Source organism: Amblyomma mixtum, chromosome 3 (genome assembly GCF_055824585.1).
Source record: "Amblyomma mixtum isolate Tamu chromosome 3, ASM5582458v1, whole genome shotgun sequence".
NCBI classification, from domain to species: Eukaryota; Metazoa; Arthropoda; class Arachnida; order Ixodida; family Ixodidae; genus Amblyomma; species Amblyomma mixtum.
In genome coordinates, this window is record NC_143014.1 from 350,083,533 (window position 1) to 350,104,342 (window position 20,810).

The 20,810-nt window shown below is 46.0% G+C and overlaps 1 pseudogene; it reads left to right on the forward strand.

Moving 5' to 3' along the window:
• The first annotated feature begins 510 nt into the window (after window positions 1-510).
• On the forward strand, window positions 511-20,579 carry LOC149356334 (aurora kinase C-like; annotated as a pseudogene).
• The last annotated feature ends 231 nt before the right edge of the window (window positions 20,580-20,810 follow it).

Below are 20,810 nucleotides of genomic sequence, written 5' to 3' on the forward strand. Positions count from 1 at the left end.
GTTTGTGGGTTCGTGGAAAAAAACATTACTACGCATGTCAGTGAAGAGCAGCGAATTATGGGGGGGAATGTGTGTTCCATCTCCTGGAACGCTAGCTGACTCGTTAGCAAGGCCATGCAGAAATAGTATTTCTTTTTGCGAATCACATCCTGTAAATTTTTGTCCATGAGTACAACATCATGAATGTGACACTTCAGGCTCATAAGAAAGACAATTCAAATGAACTACTCGACCGATATGCCAATTTAAACATTTCATACAAGGGTGATGCGAGTTCAAAAAGAAAATTGCAAAATGTAGGTTTTAATTTTGCGAAGCGACACATGGACAGTGAGTGACGCGATCAGTTTAGATCATATTTCTGCTTTTTAACATGTCCTGATATTGCACAACTAGCACATGGGTATTTTTGTATTTCATATGTGTCCATTGAAATAAGGCTGCCATGGCCGGTATTAAACCTGACATATGATCAGCATCCCGACATCAAAGCCATGTGCGCTGGCCGTCATGGCGGGAAGACGCAAGTTGATGCAAGACATACACAAACTGATGCGAGATCACGTCGATTTGCAGAAGTGTGCCACGTATGAATTCATACGCAAAGTTCGGCACATGAGCTCGTATGCAGCATATGTACACGTATGGCTCATATGCTCCGAGTGTGCACACATATAAGGCCCATATGACTCGTATGCATACATACGAAGTGATACGAGAGAGACACATATGCACACATATGACCTCGTATGCAGCGCATATGCACACATATGGCCTCGTATGCAGGACATATGTGCCTCGTATGAATTCATATGTGCCTCGTATGAATTCATATGAGGCACATATGAATTCATACGAGGCACATATGAATTCATACGAGGCACATATGAATTCATACGAGGCATATATGAATTCATATGAGACACGTATGAAATCATACGAGATTTTTCAATAGGGGTGCTTTATTTTAAGTAAACCTGAGAGGAGATATGAAATGAAGTGAAATGAAATGAAATTTATTTCAGCAGAATCGGGGTACATATACTTGATGATTTTTTGTTTTTATATCTCCTGAGGTTCACGAGGCAAAAGGCGTCCATATGGCGCCTGACGGGGCCTCGTGACCTTCACGCACGCCGTGCGTGACCTGTGCGTGACCACGCCGTGCGTGACGAGAGCACTCGTGCTCTCGTGGTCCTTGAGACTATGTGGCCTTCCACTCCTTTATTGGGTGAAACTATTACCTGTGCTGCGTCGTGCATTTTATAAGAATTTGTACTTGATTGCAGCCCCGACGAAGGAGTCAAAATCTGGCGCCTGAGTGACTTTGAGATCGGCCGGCCACTGGGGAAGGGCAGGTTCGGCAGTCTACCTTGCCCGAGAAAAAACGACGCACTATCTCGTTGCTGCTCTCAAGGTGGGTAGACAGTGCGCATTGAGATCATTTAATGTAGAGTTTGTATCACAGCACTGCATTAGTTGAGCGAGAATTGGTTTCTTACAGCACGTCACTGCTGCCGTATCACCTACATTTTGCTGTCCGACAGCAGTGTACATGTGCTGTCAGCGGCGGCTCGATTTCCTCCTTTATATACCGGGTGATGCGCTTAAGGTGTTCTGTAATTTAAAAAAAAGGCTTTTTCGAGTTAGCAGACATAAAACTCTCAGTGGTGCAGCACACCAGAATACACCTAAGGCGCTTTAACTAATAGACTGCTTGACTAGTACTGAATATATAACTTTTTAACTATTACTTTTAGTCTCCTTACTTCGAGGGGTGTAGCTTCGCCTTAAGTAATATCCATATCAGTATTTAGAACTTTGAAAACGAAGTTGTCCTCGGCGCTCGCTGTGGCCAAACACCAGCAGCTTAATACAGCAAGGCGTGGTTTTTTTTTAAACACACGCCTAATGGTGCACCAATGAGCCCAAAAGGGAGACTGTTCCACCCCCTTGTCTTTGCACGCAAATGCTCATGCATGGCGCAGTTTAAACACGAACGTTTTTTTAGCCACCGTTGCGGCACACGTGTGAGGTCGCAGCTATCACATCATCGAAGCTTCGCCTTGTCCGATAAAGAAATCTTAGTCGCACAGGGAGAGATCTGTTATCTGTCTGTATAAAGCGCACCGAACTCAGCGCTTATCCTAACCTAGTCAACAACAACAAAAAAAAACGGCCGAACGATGCCAGAAGTACGATATTCTGCTGTTTTGTCGTAACGACAGATTTTTCTTTTGTTTTGTAGCTTTTTTCAATACTACTGTATTTATTTTTTATAGTACTTCTATTCAGTCTGTGGTTCTGCAGTACTTCACTGCCGTAACGATACAAAATTCTGTCGTTGCTGCAAAACATTTTGTTGTTACAGGAAGATCATGAGCAGGAACATTGCAGAAAATCTCTGTGACGACAGATAATTTTATATTGTATTTCTAGATTGGGATTTGTTGCTTTTCTTCGCATTTCTTTTTCGTTGCGCTCTTGGCCAGGTATCAATCTGTAATAACGTGCCGAACTGTACGTCGTGTCTGAAATCTGATTTTCCGCAACTGTCCAGAATTGCGGCTCCGCCATTCTGAAGCGATTTATATAGAACGGGAGCACTGTGATTGTGTGCATGCTGCATTCATGCTCCGAGGCCCAGGGCTCATCAAAATTTAACAAAGCTAAGCACCTATTCCTACAGCTAATTATTATATATGTAGTTATTAGAATAATTACAATTATTGTTTTTATGTTTATAAGAATAAAAATAGTACAAATAAAACAGAAACACAAAAGTAAACCTAAATATGACAACAATAAAAAATAACTAAATAAAACAAAAAATCACAAAATTAATACAAATTAACGACATCATAAAAATAGCGCAGTATGTCCTAACTCGAAATGTACTCCGCAAACGCGTGATGTCACCTATGACGTCATCTCACCAACTGCCACTCCGACTCCACCCTGGCAGCTGCCGGCGCATGCGCGTGACCTCACCTATGACGTCATCACCACAGTAACAGGCGCATCAACAGAGGCGGAAGTGGCTTTCGCCTCATCGCACTTTAGTAAGAGCAAAGTGCCCCCCCAGAACTTTTATCGCTGGCTGTCGTATGTGCAGCCTTACAATGAATTTACAAACAATACAGCGCAACCATATGAAAATCTTACAATCAGCTTAAGCTGTCAAAGTGTGGTCACGTATGGCATCCGGAGGCAATCAAGTATAGTATCGGCAGGCGGTCGACAAGGAAGCCTGTCAGAACTGCTTGAAACTTGAACGCTGTTTATTGTGGGATCTTTTTTCCGCAAATGAGTAAAACTCAGCTACAGCCATACCATCAAGTGTACCAGCTGGTCGACGAAGAGCAGGATCACCGTCGCCCTCACACAGCGTTCAGTTTAAAGGTCACGAGGAAGTTTATAGATAAGGCGCGAAACGACACTACGACAACCTCCAACATCGTACAAGCCATTGCGAACGGCTACAATATTTCCATAAATAACTGGTCGCCTATTGTGTCACAGAGTGATAAGACCACGTGCCGTTGCGTTCGAGCATTCACAAACATTACAAATTTTCACGAAAATACAGCAGAACCTTAAGCCTGTAGACGCAAAGGTTCTGTGCACTCTGCCAGTTTTCAATTTCATGGAGTTTATGTACGGAAAAAAAGAGTGTTTAGACCTATTAAAAGATACTTGGCACAAAGCAACAGCATGCTCAATAAATTTCAAGAATTTCGGTTGGCAGTGTTATTACAGCCCTCGAGCACTGCTCCCTTTGCTTGTGAATACATAAACATTTATTAAGGCGAATACCTTCAATGGCTCATTGTTGTCCGTCCGTCCGCGAAAACTGTCACATTATAGCTATCAATCATCCTGATGACGTCATCAGTGGTGTAATAGGCCATAACCAAACATCACTAAAATCATCGTAAAATAAAATTAACAAAATGAGGTAACAAAAATTAAAGTAAGAAGAATAACATAAGAGTGATAATAAATAAACGTGCAAATAAAGTGACTTAGAAATAAATCTTAGAAATTATTATTTTATTACATTAAGAACTCGCGGTTCGATCCCGACCGTGGCGGTCGAAATTCGATTGAGGCGAAATTCTAGAGGCCCGTGTATTGTGCGATGTCAGTGTACGTTAAAGAACACCAGGTGGTCGAAATTTCCGAAGCCCTTCACTACGACGTCTCTCATAGCCAGAGTCGCTTTGGGACGTACGCCATTAACCAAACCAAACCAAACAGTCCGAACAGCTCACCATCTAAGTTGTGAGGTTTCTGGCATTCTTTTTGCTACTATGGTGTTCTCGCGTCTTCTGTTAAAAAGGCCTTCAGATAAGGTGTTTAGCAAGACATGTCCTAATCACACAAAGAAAAGATGTGTAAACGTTGTGCATGACACGGCAGCAGTGGCCTAGCGGTTTGGGCATCCGCACCGTAAGGGGGAGGTGCGGAATCCAGTCCCTAGTGCCGCCAGGTATAACCGTCAGTTTCCAGTTGGTGCAAGCTTTCCCCTTCCCTTGTGTCCGACTTCTGTGGGATGACATTCTTGGAAAATGGGTCTCTGACCCCACCGTGAGCAGATGAAAATAGCGTTTGCCATGGTGCTTTTTGGCCAAAGCTTCCCTTGAAGGCTGCCAACAAACTCATCGTCAACGTCGTGCGTGCAGGTCCTGTTCAAGTCTGAGCTGCAGCGCTGCAATATGGAGCGTCAGTTGCAAAGGGAAATCGAGATCCAGTCCCACCTAAGGTGAGCTTGCTTTCTTTGCGATCGGCATTGTGAGGAGTCCACCCTGTAGCACAGTGCTTTGTGCTACATTCTTGTTTGAAGATTATCCCGCTCTTTGTGTTTGTTGTTTTTTTTGTGTGTAGATTTAGTTATGGCCTGGGCGTGCTCATTAACTGCAGTTCTTTATTTATCTTTGAAGTTTTTTAATGCGAGAGCTTTATATGACTCTGTCACGTAAGCAAAAAGTGTCCGCAATTTTGTCCGCACGATTGCGTCGTCCTTTGAAGATAAATGTGTGAAAGTGTGATTGTGACACATTGTGTGTGATAAGATGTTCCCGTGGAAAAATTTGCATGATGAAGTGTAATTAGTTTAATAATTAAACGAGAAAAAACTCAAAAATTACACTTAGACGTTAAAACAGCCGCGGACGTCGATATAGTATGTGGACGTTTTTCTTTCGCATCGCTCCAATGCAGGTCGCCGCAGTGATATCAAAGTTTTTTTTCTTCTGCAATTATATCACTTGTCTGCTGCGCCAGGCAGCTAAGAAGCTGGAGGATATTCTCCTGACACTGTCTTCTGAGCCTCTTTTTTTTCCCTCATTGGAAGTGCACACGTGCCACTATCACGTCTGATTGCAGCCAGCCAGGAAGTGGAAAATTGATAACTGCGCACAAGTAAAGTCAACACGCTCTAAAGCGAAAGGCGTTTCACAGCCCAGGTTCCGCACACGGCTTCTTTTGACAACGCTTGATTAAGTTTGTTGGCGTTCTAAGTACTAATTATGCAGTTGTATTGGTTTTTCAACGTCCTTATGAAAGAACAATTGATGCGTTCTGGACGTAGCATGGTGGCTGGTAGAAGATACCACGCTGTGATTTTGTACGGGGGCTCTTTCTCGGTTATTTTGTTATTGTCGATGTGGCAATGTAAAAAGTCTGACCTAATACTTGGAATTTTGAAGGAGACAGGCCCCACCAGCAATTTTACAATAAGCTTTGCAGCGGGACATCATTATAATAAGAAGAGTACCAGAAGCCATGCTTATGTAAATTTCACACAAAAATTCCATGGCGTGATGTATGCCGTAATGAAGTGCATTTGTGTGCAGAAAGTATAGCAGTTTTGATGAAAAAGTTCATTCGAGAAATCAATGCCGTCATTCTCGTCAACTTCCGTTTCGTTTCTTATTTTTATATTTTGTATTCTCAAGCAAAGCAGTCACGGTGACGCACTGCCGCGCTTAACCTTGGTTAAGGTAACCACGGTTTTCGCAAAGCATGCTGCTGCTGTTCACACGGCAGAGTTAGACTAATTGTTAACGTCGGTTAAGGTCTCCACTCTGAAGGAAAAAAGCGGTTGCATAACTGAGCTTAAGCGTGCCCTTGTGACAAGGATATTAATAGGCGGGCAAAATAAGTGCATTGGCATTCTTTTCTCCTTTTTTTTTGCTTGAAAGTAAAGGATATGCATCCATTAAACAACCTTGAAATTCATGAAGACCTTTTCACTCAGTAATGGTTTTTAAGCGTCCATCTGTTCTGTCGTTTTCTATGTATGCTCTGTTATGAGTGCTGATTTAGTTAATAATATTTAACTCGCACGCACTTCAACATTACTAGAAATTGTCGAACAGTTTGATAATAGTTTAAAACGCAACTTCAAGCAGGCACCTGCTGATTTGAAGGCGACACTCTACTTGACAAACGTGCGTCCCATCTTAGAATATGGTTGTGCGACTAGGGATCCTCCAACAAAAACACTTATCAGCGAACTCGAACGAATTCAAAAACGAGCAGAAAGGTTTGTGTCCGCAAACTATGAATTGACTAAAAGCTCTTCTCAGCTTTGCAAAAATTTGGGCTGGCCTTGACTGCAAGACAGGCGCAAATACCTAAGACGGCTATTTCACAATATTTTTAGAGGCTCAACAGGTTTGTCTAAAGATTCATACATGAAAGCTCCCAGCTACATATCCTCCCGTTTAGATCATTCTTTAAAGGTTCAAGAATACCAGTGCCGTATAAATGTCCTTAAAAACTCATTTTTCCCAGAACAGTGCATGACTGGAATAAATTGCCGGAAGAAGTTGTCTTAGCCCCGCAATCTTCTTTTGAAAATGCTCTGTGCGACTTTTGTTGAATTAAATTTTTTTTTCGTCTTTCTTGCTTTCATGATCCTTTAGTAATAAGTTTACTTAGTATTGGAATGCGTTGTATTTTTATTTTTTATTGTTTGTTTGTTTCGTACGCAGTGTCATCTGCATGACAATGTATGCTTTGCAACTGTATCCCCCCTGCAAAAATGCCCTGAACGGGCGCTGTAGGTACGTGAATAAATAAATAAATAGTACAAAACGGGATTGTTCAAACGTATGTTCAAAATAAGTTCCTTTTCTTCCCTTCCCGTGTGTTGCATTTATCTTTCAGTGCGCACTAACACAGCGTTTGGTTTGCGAGTGACCACCGGTGCCAAACTGGTTCACATGCCCAACGGCCACTTTGGGCCTTCCCTCGCAGGCACCCAAACATCCTATGCCTCTACACCTGGTTTCATGACAGCACCCGTGTCTACCTCATCCTTGGGTATGCACCTCAGGGGGCGCTGTACCCCCGTCTTCTTGACGCAGGGCGATTCACCGACCAGCAAGCAGCCACGGTGAGTGCTCTGTCCTTTTATCACTCGTGTGTCACCCCCGTCATGTGTCACTGCCGTCACCACGGCTCTCAGTGATGGCACAGCCCCTCCTCTGATGATGTTGTGGAGACGAATCGTGGGCACCAGTCATCGTCAGGTCTCCACAAATATATTCGGCTGGACGCGCTCAGCCAGGCTGGGATGGAACAGCGCTGCGCCGGCCTTGCAGTTAAGCAGCCATGAAAATCCAGTCTGCGCGTGCTTGGCAGGCGTACTGGGACAGTCGTCGTCTTCGGCTGCCGGACCACGATGGCACGCTACAGGGCCAAAATGTCACAATGTCACAGGGCTACAATGTCACAAAAGCCCTGTGCCTCTGGGCACAAGCCAGTAGTCTGATCTTGAGGGCTCGTTACTGATGGCGGGTTGTTCTTCTCTATAACGTTGAAGAACAGGTCAACGAAGGGGTATTGCACAATGTGGTTGTTTGGGAGCCACAATGTTAACGCTTATAAAAGGTTTAAAGGCAGAGCAGGGCGGGCACGTAATAGGCAGAATTAAATGATGAGCCTGAGAAGGAAGGCTGACCACATTTACCTTCCCATTTCTGCAGCTAATTCGTACATCCCCTATGTTTTGGTGTTGAGCGGACCTTCGGAGAAAGTAGTGGTTATAGGGGTGTGCGCTTGGAATTTTCTCACGCCCGGACCGAATTCCAATCGACAAAAATATTTCTACTATTCGCTGCCAAAGTCAATATCCTTACAAAACAAATAACCATGCGCAACAACGAACAGCTAGCGGCGCTGCTCCGAAACAGCGCTACAGTTTCAGCTGCAGCTGTCAAGGGACGCAAGGCTGATCTCCAAAAGGAGGACGCAGCACGAAGTCCGTGTAATAACTCTATGATCATCATGTTATACGTAAAAGAAAACTGCTGCCTCTGTGGCGGTCATGTTATGGATACAAGAAGGTTTCTGTTCTACTGATAAAGAAAGCGATTAAATTATCGCCGCATCTCAATCGAGGAGTGGCGTGAAAGCTGTATCAGCCACGGCCACCCAGATCGGGCATCAAGCCGCGGTCTGCTAAACCTGCCTCACCCCAGCCGCGTTGCCCGGACTTGTTGGCCAAGTATGAGCAGTAGGATACAGCTGTTTTATACGTTCCTACTTAGGGCTATCGGCAAATAAAACAGCTGTCTTACCGGTGCGCTCCTATGGGGCGGAAACGTGCAGGCTAACGAAGAGGGTTCAGCGTAAGTTGAGGAGGACAACGTAATGAGCTATGCAAAGAAAAATGACAGGTGTAACGCTGAGAGATGGGTAGCAGGCAGAGTGGTTGAGGGAACAAACGTGACTTAATGACTTGCTAGCCGAATTCAAGAGGAATAAATGAGCTTGGGCAGGGCATGTAATGCGAAAGCAAGACAACCGCTCGTCCCTATAGGTAGCGGACAGAATCCCCAGAGAACGCAAGAGTAGCAGGGGGCGGAAGAAAGTTAGGTGGGTTGGTGAGATTAAGAAGTGTGCGAGGATAAGTTGTATGCAGCAGGCAAAGGACAGGATTAATTGGAGAGACATGGGCGAGGCCTGTGCATTGCAGTTGGTGCAGTCAGGTTGGTGGTGATGATAGTGATGACTATGAGCAATATGAATGTCGCCAGATAAATGGACCGGATCGCTGCACTCAAGCCTCAATACCGCGCTGTCCGATCTCGGCAGCGTGCTGTGGGGCGCGGGGGAGGGGGGGGGGGGGTGACCTTTAGTTTTGTGTAAGAAAAAAAAATAGCGTGTTTAGACCAAACAGTTCGTATTTAGGGCTCTCATTCCTTACAATGATGCAGTGAAATTTCCTGCATTTTCCCTATGTTATTGCTTTATCGTTAATCATTTCCATTTCAATAGAGATTAGTGAAGGCCAAAGAGCTCCAATTTTCCACGTGCTACTCGTTACGATTGTATTTCAGGCAGGAATTACCTTTCTGAAGAGATGGGCGCCATCACCATCTAAAAGTTACGTGATAAAAGAAAAAGCGTAGAATCCAATATGGAGCTTTGTTCATTGATAATGCACTTCATAATAGACGCTCGAAGAAAGTAAGCATGTATATGACTAGAATAAACTGCTACTTCGTACTTAACTTACAGAACTCATTAGAGTATCGATCTACATGAATGCCATGTTTACTCCCTGACTGGTCGACCCCTTGCCTAATGTCGATCCCTTGTACGATTGGTCGATGTAGTTGCTTTTGTTACAAAGCGCGCACACCTTCTCCCATACAGTACACCTACCAGCTGTGCCAGGCCCTGAAGTTCTGCCACAGCCGCAAGGTGATCCACCGGGACATCAAGCCAGAGAACTTGCTCCTTGGCTTCAACGGCGAGATAAAGATCGCCGACTTCGGCTGGTCCGTGCACGCGCCCTCTTCAAGGTGGGCACACTGGCTAGTTTTCACTTGGCATGCTCGATTGTCAGCAGATACTGTACTGGTTGACACTACTCTCATGTTTTTTTTCGTTATATGTGCCTAGTATGCTCTGTACAGGGTGTACCGTATTGATCTGTCCGGTTTGTAAATCATCCTGCACAAACTACTGGACTATTTCGGCTCAAGCACAAACCACGAGGTAGCTTATGATAGTCTCCGTTTTCCGATAAATAATTTAAGATCGGAGCGTACCTGGAATGATTAGAATCGGCGAACAACTGCGGTCGTCTGCGTAGAGGATTTCCGTGAGGGCGAACGAAATAGCCGATTTGAGAGGCTGCATCATCTGGGGTAATGTCAGGCCTGCCCCAGATTCAAGCAGGGTCACTGGTTTTCTCGAAGTTCGCCAGATGGCGCAGCCTCGCAAATTGGCTACTCCGGTCGACTGGAAGAAAATGCTCTACGCAGGCAACTGCAGTTCTTCGTCGACTTCTGTCAAAACAGGTACGTTCCGGGGCTAAATTATTTATTGAAAAACGCAGACCATCACAAGCTGCCCTGCGGTCTATGCCTGGGACCAAGTAAGCCTGTAGTTTGAGCAGGAGAAATTTTTAAATCCCGGACTTATAAATACGGAATACCCTGTATACAGTTCCTTTGTATGAACAAAGTACCAAAGGAGACGTTTAGGGCAAAAATCGAAAGCTATACTGTTTGCTTCAAAAAACAAACCAGTAAGCTTGGTTTGTGGACTGCGCTTCGGCAGTTCTCCACTCGATACAGTGGAAGAGCTCAAAGTTTTAGGGCTGGCATCCCAACCTTATCAGTTGGGATGCACACATAAGTAACTGGTCAAAAAGCTCTCTTCCACAGTTTGCTTACCACAAAGATATTGAGACATTTTTCCAACCAACATTAATTATGCTTCAAGTAAAATCTTTCACTCTCTCTTTCGGTCCCACAATAACTATCGCACATTAATTTGGGCCATGATTAATAAAAAAAATAACAGTATTACATAGGCTCGAAAAAGAAACTGTCCGCTGCATTGCTAATGTTCCATACTGCCACCACACACTCGAGCAGTTTGCTCAATTCAAGATAGGTAGTGCCGCCGCAGTGGCTCAGTGTTTATGGCGCTCGGCTGCTGTCACCTAAGACGCGGGTTCGATCTCGGGAGCGGCGGTCGAATTTCGATGGAGGCAAGATTCTAGCGGACCGTGTACAGTGCGATGTCAGTGCACGTTATAGGGGGCCGAAATTTCCATAGCCCTTCAGTACGGCGTCCCTCAGAGCCGGAGTCTATTTTTGACTTTAAACCCCCATAAACCTCAAACCAACATAGTTAGTATAGAGCAAATATACAATTACTGTCTTCCATAACTGCTTGGAGGAGAAATTCTATAGGCCCGTGTACTGTGCGATGTCAGTGCACGTTAAAGAACCCCAGGTGGTCGAAATTTCCGGAGCCCTTCATTACGGCGTCTCTCATAGCCTGAGTCGCATTGGGACGTTAAACCCCATAAAACCAAACCAAACCTAACTGCTGCACTTTTCGAGGGTATGTTAGCAAGAATTCTTAAAAAAATTGTGTAGTCTTAGATTGCAAACTCACGTACATCGAACCTGGTCATCTAAAAAATTGTTTGTGCCACGGCCGAGCAAAAATCATCCTCTGACACAACATACTATGCACGATTTCTTACAAATAAGCTCAAAAGACGTTTTTTTTTTCCATTGACATAACTCGCAGAGCCTTGCAAGGCATATTTGTTATTTGACAGTTTTCTTAGTACTTTGCATCTATTTTGTCGCATAGGTTATGTTAATGAATATGCAAAGTGTTTGTCTTTCCACCTGGATCGTCATGTACGACGCTGTACAAACAGAATGACGCTGCTTTGCAGACCAGGTTGATTGTTAAGTCCTTCATTCAGTGGTTATGGCGCTCGACTGCTGACCCAAAAGACGCGGGTTCGATCCCGGCCGCGGCGGCTAGAATTTCTTTGGAGGAGAAATTCTAGAGGCCCGTGTATTGTGCGATGTCAGTGCACGTTAAAGAACCCCAGGTGGTCGAAATTTCCGGAGCCCTTCACTACGGCGTCGCTCATAGCCTTAGTCGTTTTGGGACGTTAAACCCCATAAACCAACCAACCAACCTAATTATGTTGATAAGCGGAGTGCATGTATCATATTGTAATTTTATTCTCGCAGTTGAACCTTTGTACTGTTTATGTAAAGTCACTGCTGCCAAAATGGCTCCCTAGCCTAGTCAAGCTGTGGTCACAGCTTTTTTGTCAGGGAAGCCATCAACATTGCACTGTCCTGAAGATTGAACCCGATTTGATTTGAAACCATTGAAAGTTTGATGAACACAGGGTTCGGCAAATGAAAATTGTACTGTTATAGGAGTTGAGCGGACAAGGGGAAGGAAAAATGGGGCTCGTTATGACTAGCCTGACGGAAGACAGTCACTCAAACCATGAAGCATAGGGGATGTTTTTTTAACCTTTGGTATTCGTCCAGTTGAGATTAAAATGATATATTTTAAAGATAATTGATTAAAAAGCAAACGAAAAAACTACATACCGCCAGTGGGATCCGAAACAAGGAACTTTGAATTTCGCGTCCGGTGCTCTACCGACTAAGCGCAGGCGACGGCTGTCTAATCTTCTGCTTTCGGGGTATTTATTTTAAGCGTAACCCGACCTTGAGAGTGTTGACCTGCGCCACCCTCGTCGATAGCAGCGGGCGCAGTAAGTCATGCATCACCGCGAGGGTCACGTAGGAAGGTGATCGAACGGTGAGGGTAGAAGCTTGCGAGAACCCTCTTATGCTACATATGGTATCAAGACTGCCAAAATCGAGGCCTTCGTTAGCTATAGAGCAGGCAAGGGAAGGTAAAGAGGGCTCCTTATGACATAAATGACGGAAGCCGATAGTCACTGAAACCAAGGAGCATATGCGATGTTTTCATCACTGAAGTGTCATCATAAATTAACTGCTTCTACTTAGTGCAGCTGCGCTCTTCGGTTAGCCTCACTGTAGCAATTTCATTGCTTAGACAAAGCAGCTATCGCGTCACGACTCACGATGCGGAAACAAGAAACCAAAAAGTGGCTTGATGAACTACCTGCGAGCGATGGTCAGTGACTGCAAAAAACAGCAAAACCGCTGTTTGTTGTTAACTGTTTGTTGATAGCTGGTAGGCACATGACTAGTAATAGCGAGCGATAGATTGCCTCTTAGTGCAAGCTGCAAATATACCGGGTGTTTCAGCGAACACTTTCAAAAATTCCCATAAGTACAATTTTCTTGGTAAAGATATGGCTTTTGCAGCATAGTATTACTAATGTTGGCGGACACCAGAAAACCGGTAAATCATATTAGGTAGTAAACTGGTTCACTAATTTTTTAATAATTAACTTTTTAACTATTACAGTTAGGCGCCTAGTTGCAATTAGATATTTTTGTAGCCGGTCGTTAGTAATAGCCATATTAGTTTTTAGAATTTCGAAAACGCAATTACCTCACCCCTGTGGCTCGACAAAGTCTGGCTGTTTCGTGCGAAAAATAGATGCGCTATCGAAAGCATGCAGGCGAAGCATCCCCTCCAGTGCACGTAACTAGTCGAAAAAGCCAAATTTTGTCGAGCCACAGCATCCAGGATAATCGCATTTTCGAAATTCTAAAAACTGATATGGCTATTACTACCGACCGGCTACAAATATCTCATTGCAACTAGGCGCCTAACTGTAATAGTTAAAAAGGTAATGATTAAAAATTAGTGAATCAGTTTACTACCTAATATGATTTACCGGTTTTCTGGTGTCCGCCAATATTGGTAATACTATGCGGCAAAAGCCATATCTTTACCAAGAAAATTCTACTTATGAGAATTTTTGAAAGTGTTCGCTGAAACAACCGGTATGTACGCATGTTGAATCTTGCATTGTTGCCTGCAGGCGACATACAATGTGCGGAACTGGGGAGTACCTGCCGCCGGAAATGGTGATGCACCTCGCATACGACGAGAAGGTGGACCACTGGTGTCTGGGCATCCTCATCTACGAGATGGTGGTGGGCAGCACACCCTTTGCGTCGGACTCATTTGACAAGACCCGTGAGCTCATAATGGCGGCCAAGCTTGAGTTCCCGCACCATGTCGGTGCCGATGCTCGCGACATCATCGGAAAGGTTAGAAGCACGAATTGCGCGAAATAGTGTACGCCCAGTGGCTACATGTTGCATCCGTGTCTGTCAGTGAAGCATACGTGCTGAGTTTGTTGTGCTTTTCCGCACTGCGGATATGCACTGCTGACTCAGCAGAGTTGTGTTCTCTTCACATTTGTGCCGCACCTTTCGTCTAGCAATGATGGCATTGTCGCGTTCGTTAAAAATAGACAACTTCGTTCAGCGAGTACAACCGACATCCGTTTATTTCAGGTTACATGACACGACTGGCGCCCTAAAGGGCGCTCCTTTGTTTCCCTTTCCCAGCTTGCTTGGCTTGTCTTGCCTTCCGACTTGGGACGGTCTTGTTTCGGTTTCGGTTTCGCAACACATTCCCCCCCGAAAATGACTTCAGTCATTTTTTCCTTTTACGTTAACTCAAGAGGATACACGAGTTGGATTGGTCTCTTGAGGGTTGATCCTCCAGGTAGTCTCAGAAGGCACGATCGCACCTTCCCGTCTCTTCCAGGAAACAGTTTATCAATCCTTGCGGTTTTCCACTGCTGCCGTGGTTGAAGACTGTCACGAAGAAGAATCAAGTCACCTTCCTTGATCGCTTTTCCCTGACGTTCGTTCTGACTCTGCACATTTCGCAGTTCCTCAAGATACTCTCTGGTCCACCTACGCCAGAAAGCTTCTGTGGTCTGTTGGCGTCGGGTCCACAGTCTCTGAAGGGATATGTTGATTTGGTCATCTTCGTTTTTCCCCACGCTAGGCAGCGACGTGAGGCGTCTTCCTGTCAAGAAGAAGGAAGGGCAAAGAGGTTCCGGTTCTTCCGGTCCGTCGTATACATGAGTTAGAGGTCTTGAGTTCAAGACAGCTTCAATTTCGGCCAAGGTCGTTGCTAGCTCGTCGAAGGACAGAAACTTGGCAGCGATAACTTTCTTGAGCGCAAGTTTGGTTGATCCGACGAGTCGCTCATAAAAGCCACCCCACCAGGGGGCGCGCTCTACTATGAACTTCCATTCGATTCGTGTCTTTGCAAAGTAGTCAAGAACCTCCGGTTTCCGGATAGAGTTCCAGAGGTATAAAAGATCTCTGTTGGCTTTCTTGAAGGAAAGCGCGTTGTCACTGTAGATGACTCTGGGTACACCTCTTCTTGAGATGAAACGTCTGAAGGTCATCAAGAACGACTCCGCTGTCATGTCCCTCGCAAGCTCTAAGTGAACTGCCCGTGTCACGGCACAGGTGAATAGCGTGATATAGGACTTGTACAGCGAGTTTTCTCCTTTTACTAGAAGTGGCCCTGCAAAGTCCACCCCTGTGACTTCAAATGGTTGAGCCTGGGTCACTCGATCATGTGGAAGCGGTGCAGTCACTTCCGATGCTGGACGTGCATTGTAGCGTTGACAGGTTATGCACCCTTTGATGATTCTTTTTACCAGCTGGCGGGCTCGTACAACATGGTACTTCTCTCTCAACTGTACCAAAGTATCCCGTGCTCCCCCGTGAAGTACTTGGAGATGAGCTTGACGCACGAGCAATTCGGCTAGGTGATGTCGCCTCGACAGTACAATTGGATGGCGTTCGTTGTACGGCTTGCCACTCTGTTGAAGTCTGCCGCTTATACGTAGAATACCGTCGTTGTAAACAAACACTGGAGTGTCCCTCAAGGGCGAGTCCGCTGGAAAGCGATCTCCTTTTTTCGCGCACTCAATTTCCCTCTTCAGGTCTTCTCGCTGAGCTTGTCGTATCCAGTATTTCTCGGCATCATCCAGTTCAACTGCCGTCAGTGATCCTTTGTTAGTGCTCAGATGTCGCAGCTTGTTGACATATCGTAATATCCAAGCTGTCACTCGGAAGAGTTTTGTTGCATTGCAGTATCGATCTGGGTCTAACAGCTTCGGAACTTCAGTGGAGCTTGTTGTATGAAGGACTTCCACAATTCGCTTTTCTTCGTCCACTGTCGGAATGTTTCTTGGTTGAGAGAAGCGTGGCCAATTGTTTTCAGTCGCCTTCATCCAGGGCGTTCCTTCCCACCAGGTGGAACGCTCAACAAGCTGATCTGCTGTCACTCCCCTGGTCATGAGATCCGCCGGATTCTCGGATCCGGGACAATGTCTCCATGCTGAGGTGTCGGTAAGACGCTGAATTTCTGTTGCGCGATTCCTCACGAACTGTTTCCATTGCGAGGGCTCTCCCGTGATCCAATGCAATGCGATTGCCGAGTCGGTCCAGAAATGTGTCACTTGTGGTGGTTCCTTTAGGCTTTTCAGGATGTATCGACTCAGTCTGGCCGCTAAGAGACACGCCATCAATTCGAGTCTCGGAAGAGTGAGTTGCTGCATCGGGGCGACCCTCGACTTGCTAATGAGGATGCTCGAAGTTGCGATGCCATCCGCATCTGTTACGCAGATGTAGGCCACCGCCCCGTATGCCACTGGGCTGGCGTCAGCAAATACGTGGAGGACTGTTTTGATGGCAGGTTCGACTGTGCCTGCTTTGTAGCAGCGTTGCACTTGAACTCTTTTCAATTCGGTTAGTTCCTCGCACCACCGCATCCATTTTGCGTCCAGATCCTCTGGTAGGATGTCATCCCATTCCACGTTTCTTTGCCACAGCTCTTGCAATAAAGCCTTTGCCCGGACTGTGAATGGAGCTAGCCATCCAAGTGGGTCATACAGTCTTGCTGTTGTCTTCAGAACAGACCTTTTAGTACTTGTTCCTGGCTCAGGCAGCTCGATAGACTGTGGGGTGAAGGTGAGGTTATCTGTGCTGGGATTCCACGTCAGTCCTAACACCTTAAGGACCCCTGGGAGGTATCCTAAGTGTCTCGCTTGACAATCATCTGTCGCAAACCGTTCGTTCAATGTGTGGTTGTTGGACGCCCACTTGTGGAGTGTCATAGAGGCCGCGCTGAAGATGGTCCTAGCTTCTTCATAGATCTTCAGGGCTCTCTCTTCGTTTTCTGCTCCCGTTAAGAGGTCGTCCACATATAAGGAATGCGCCAGCAGCGATGCTGTGTCCGGATACTCTTCTTCCATATTCCTCAAGTGATGCTGAAGAGTTGCTGTCAACAAGAAAGGACTCGCTGTGGTTCCGAAAGGAACTCGCTTCATTCGCAAAGTCTGCACCTCGCCCATTGGTCCACTCGCACCTGGCTTCGTATGGTACCACAGAAAGCGCAATGCATCTCTGTCGTTCTCTCTTATATCTATTTGTAAGAATGCCTTTTCAATATCTGCCACCAAGGCGATTCTGTTGCTCCTGAAATTCAGTAGCAGTGCGACAAGGTCGGCTGTCAAATTTGGACCACTCTCGAGGTTTTGATTCAATGACTTTAACTTCTGTCCATGCGAAGAAGCATCGAAAACCACTCGCAGTCTTGTGGTATTGCTCGTTTCTCGGAACACCGGCTGATGAGGCATGTAGTAGATCAGTTTTCCTTGTTCTTCTTTTTCTACTACTGGCTCAGCTATGTCTTCCATGCAATACTGCCTGATGACTGCGTCGTAGGCTTCCAGTAATTCTGGATTTCTTCGAAGACGGTTTGTCAGTTGGGACAGGCGTTTTTCCGCAGTCCCCTTGTTGTCACTTAGATCTATGTTTTGCTTCCAGGGAAGGGCTACCTCGTATCGATATCCACTACGCCTGATATTGTCTTCGAAAGATTCGAGTAGCTGTCGCCCAATACAGTCGTCGTTATCCGTGACTCCGATAGACTCCAAGGTCCAGAAACGTTCCAAGCAGTTCGTGGTCTCACTCTCGGCCAATGATATGCGAAGGGCGATGGTTTGCATGCTCTGTGAGTCAACCATGTTTGTTCCTACAGGTCCTTGAATGCACCACCCAAATGCAGTCTCGACTGCTCGGAGTTTACCGTCTAGCTGCTTGCTTCTACCAGTTACAAATTCCCAGTAATGCTCTGCTCCGATGAGGAGGTCGATATCACCTCTTTCGTTATCGCAGGTCCTGTCGGCCGCGGCCAAAGGTCCAAGCAGTTCCTTGATCCTGTGTTCAGGAATCAGGATTCGTTGTTCGCATATGATGTCCGTCTCAAGAACTTCGATCTGTTGAATCTTCTTGTTTTGTGCGGTTAGCGACACCATCACTCTATTAAAGTCTCGTTCTGACTGGTGTCCACCGAACACGCCAACTTTCAACGTTTCTGTTCCGAGAACTCGACACCCGAGTTTTTCTGAGGCTCGCTTCGTAATGAACGAACGTTGGCTTCCGCCGTCAAAGAGCGCTCGTAAGTATACCGCTTTCGTTTCACCGGCACACAACGCCGTTGCCGTTTGTAGCAGTACTTCTCGTTTGCGAGTTTCTTTCACGGTAGATTGCAAATTCACTGGGACTGTTGTCACATCGGTTGCATTTGCCTTGACTTTCGGATGAGTAAATTCTGGGTCGCACATTGTTGTCGCATGCCGGCCTGCACAGTTACCGCATTTAATGCTGCTTCTGCACTCGTTAGAATGGTGATTTGGTTTCATGCAGCGGAAGCAGCGTCTTCCCAAACGTAGCATTTTTTTCTTTTCTTCCAACGAAATGCCAGCACGGCAGGCAGCGGATTCGAGGTTATTCTTGTTGCAAAGAAAACAATGATCTGCTCTTGCTGACTGCTGCAGTACAGCAGCTGATGATTTAAATTTCGTTCCAATGCTCTTCTTGTAACTCCCAGTTGGGTTTAACGTCTTCAGCATTGACACCTGGTGCTTCTTGCCAGTACCTTGCTGAGCAACCAGATTCTCGCGGCTTTGCACTTCAATCCTCAAAAAGTCAAGTAACTTCGAGAATAAAGACGGAGTACCTTTTGTAGCTGTTTCTGTTGGCTGCCCCGGTGCGTCGTCGCTCCGCAGCGCAGATCCAGTTCGTTCCGTGTTCTGTGTTGACGTTTCGGAGGGTTCCTCCCTCGCCACTGCTCGGTGAAACTCGAGCAATATTTCTTTCGGCAGGGCGCGCTGTACCACGGGGTAGAGGAGCGTGCAGTAGGTCTCCTGTTTCTGGCCGAGCGCCTCCAGCCCGCGGAGGTGAGAGACGAGGGCATCGTACAACCGTCGGAGGGACCGTATGTCTTCGGCGTTTCGCACAGGCTCAAGGTCCAAGAGCATTCGCATGTGCGCTTGCACGATGGCGTCCTCACCGCCGAAGCGTCTTTTCAGCAGCAAGATGGCGTCGTCATAGCACTGCGATGTGGGGGGAAGGCCCTTGATCGTTCTTGCTGCTTCGCCAGTCACAACCAATTTTAGGTACCCGAACTTGTCCAAGGTCGTCAGCCGATCGTTCTTGTGAATCATTTGCTCGTACTGTTCCCAAAATTCTTGCCAGGACACATCTTTGTCGTCAAATTTTACGAGCTCTAATTTTGGAAGCTTCACCTGGCAGGTCGTGGTTGCCGCGCCTGCGTCGTTGCTTGGTGATGGCTCTTCTTTCGGCTGCCTGTTTACTTGAATTTCTTGAATCTCCGCTTGGAGCTTCGCAATGTATGTAACGATCTTGTCGTCATACTCGATGGTTTCGATATACTCCTGCTCCGCTTCTTTCGCTGGCAATAGCGCCTCGACAGCGGCGTTAGCTTCGTTTAGACGGGTCTGCAGAGAGCTCATTCTTGCCAAAAAGACACTGAGTTCCTTTTCGTTGCCCGTGCGGCTTTTCATGCAGGAGTCAATTTCCGTAATGAGTCTAGTCACCTGTGATTGGACAGCTGATCTCTTCGCTTTGTGTCTGTCCATGTCGCTGCACTCGGTAGCACTGGGCGGCGGCTTTGGAGTAGAAATGGGCTTTTTCTTCATTATTCGTTGCCGTCGCATCCAGGTAGTCGTCTTCGTTAGGTCTCGGGGAATTTCCCGGGTTTCGGCACCAGCTTATTTTATGTCGCGTGCGTTAAAAATAGACAACTTCGTTCAGCGAGTACAACCGACATCCGTTTATTTCAGGTTACATGACACGACTGGCGCCCTAAGGGGCGCTCCTTTGTTTCCCTTTCCCAGCTTGCTTTGCTTGTCTTGCCTTCCGACTTGGGACGGTCTTGTTTCGGTTTCGGTTTCGCAACAGGCATATTGCACTGAAAGAGACCTGTGCCTATACGGTTTTCTTCTTCAGAAGTAGCGAATGTGGCAATAGGTTCTGTTAGTCGAAAAAGCGCTTACTTTATAGAAATATATTCAGTTTTTGATAGATGCAGTAGATCAACTGAGAGGTATGTAGGTTAAGGTATGATAGGGTAGGTGGGAGTGTAGGGTACGGTAGGGTTGGTAAGGCACGTAGGTTAACAGGTTATGGTGCCGTAGTGTAGGCAGTTTAATGAGGGTAAGTAGAATAGTTAAGGGGACGTAATGGTAGATAATATACGTAACGGTATTAAGGCTAGGGTACGATGCGTAGGGGTTGGTAAGACAAAGCATGTGTGTTAGGTAGGGAGATGGACATGCTGTTTAGTTTTAAATATGCGGACGACTCCAACATATATTATTTTCGCAGCTGGTCCGGATACGTGCCGCAGACCGCATTTCCTTGGATGAGGTGCTGGCCCACCCGTGGATCACGAAGAACGCCGACACCACAGTGGTGTCCACGACTTTCTGAAAACCCCGCTGCCATCGCTCATTGCTTTCACTGGGCACGCTGATTTTGTCGTGCACCTTTGACGAGGCATCTCAAATTCCTTGTTTCGGTTTAGGTGTTTGTTTCGTGTTTTTTTTGCGCATTCATATTGTCAGTACATGTAGTACAGCATTTATAGGGCATTTATTTGGTGAGGTTTTACTTAGTTTCGTACAGCACGTTTTTAGAATACTCGTTATTTTTATTCACAAA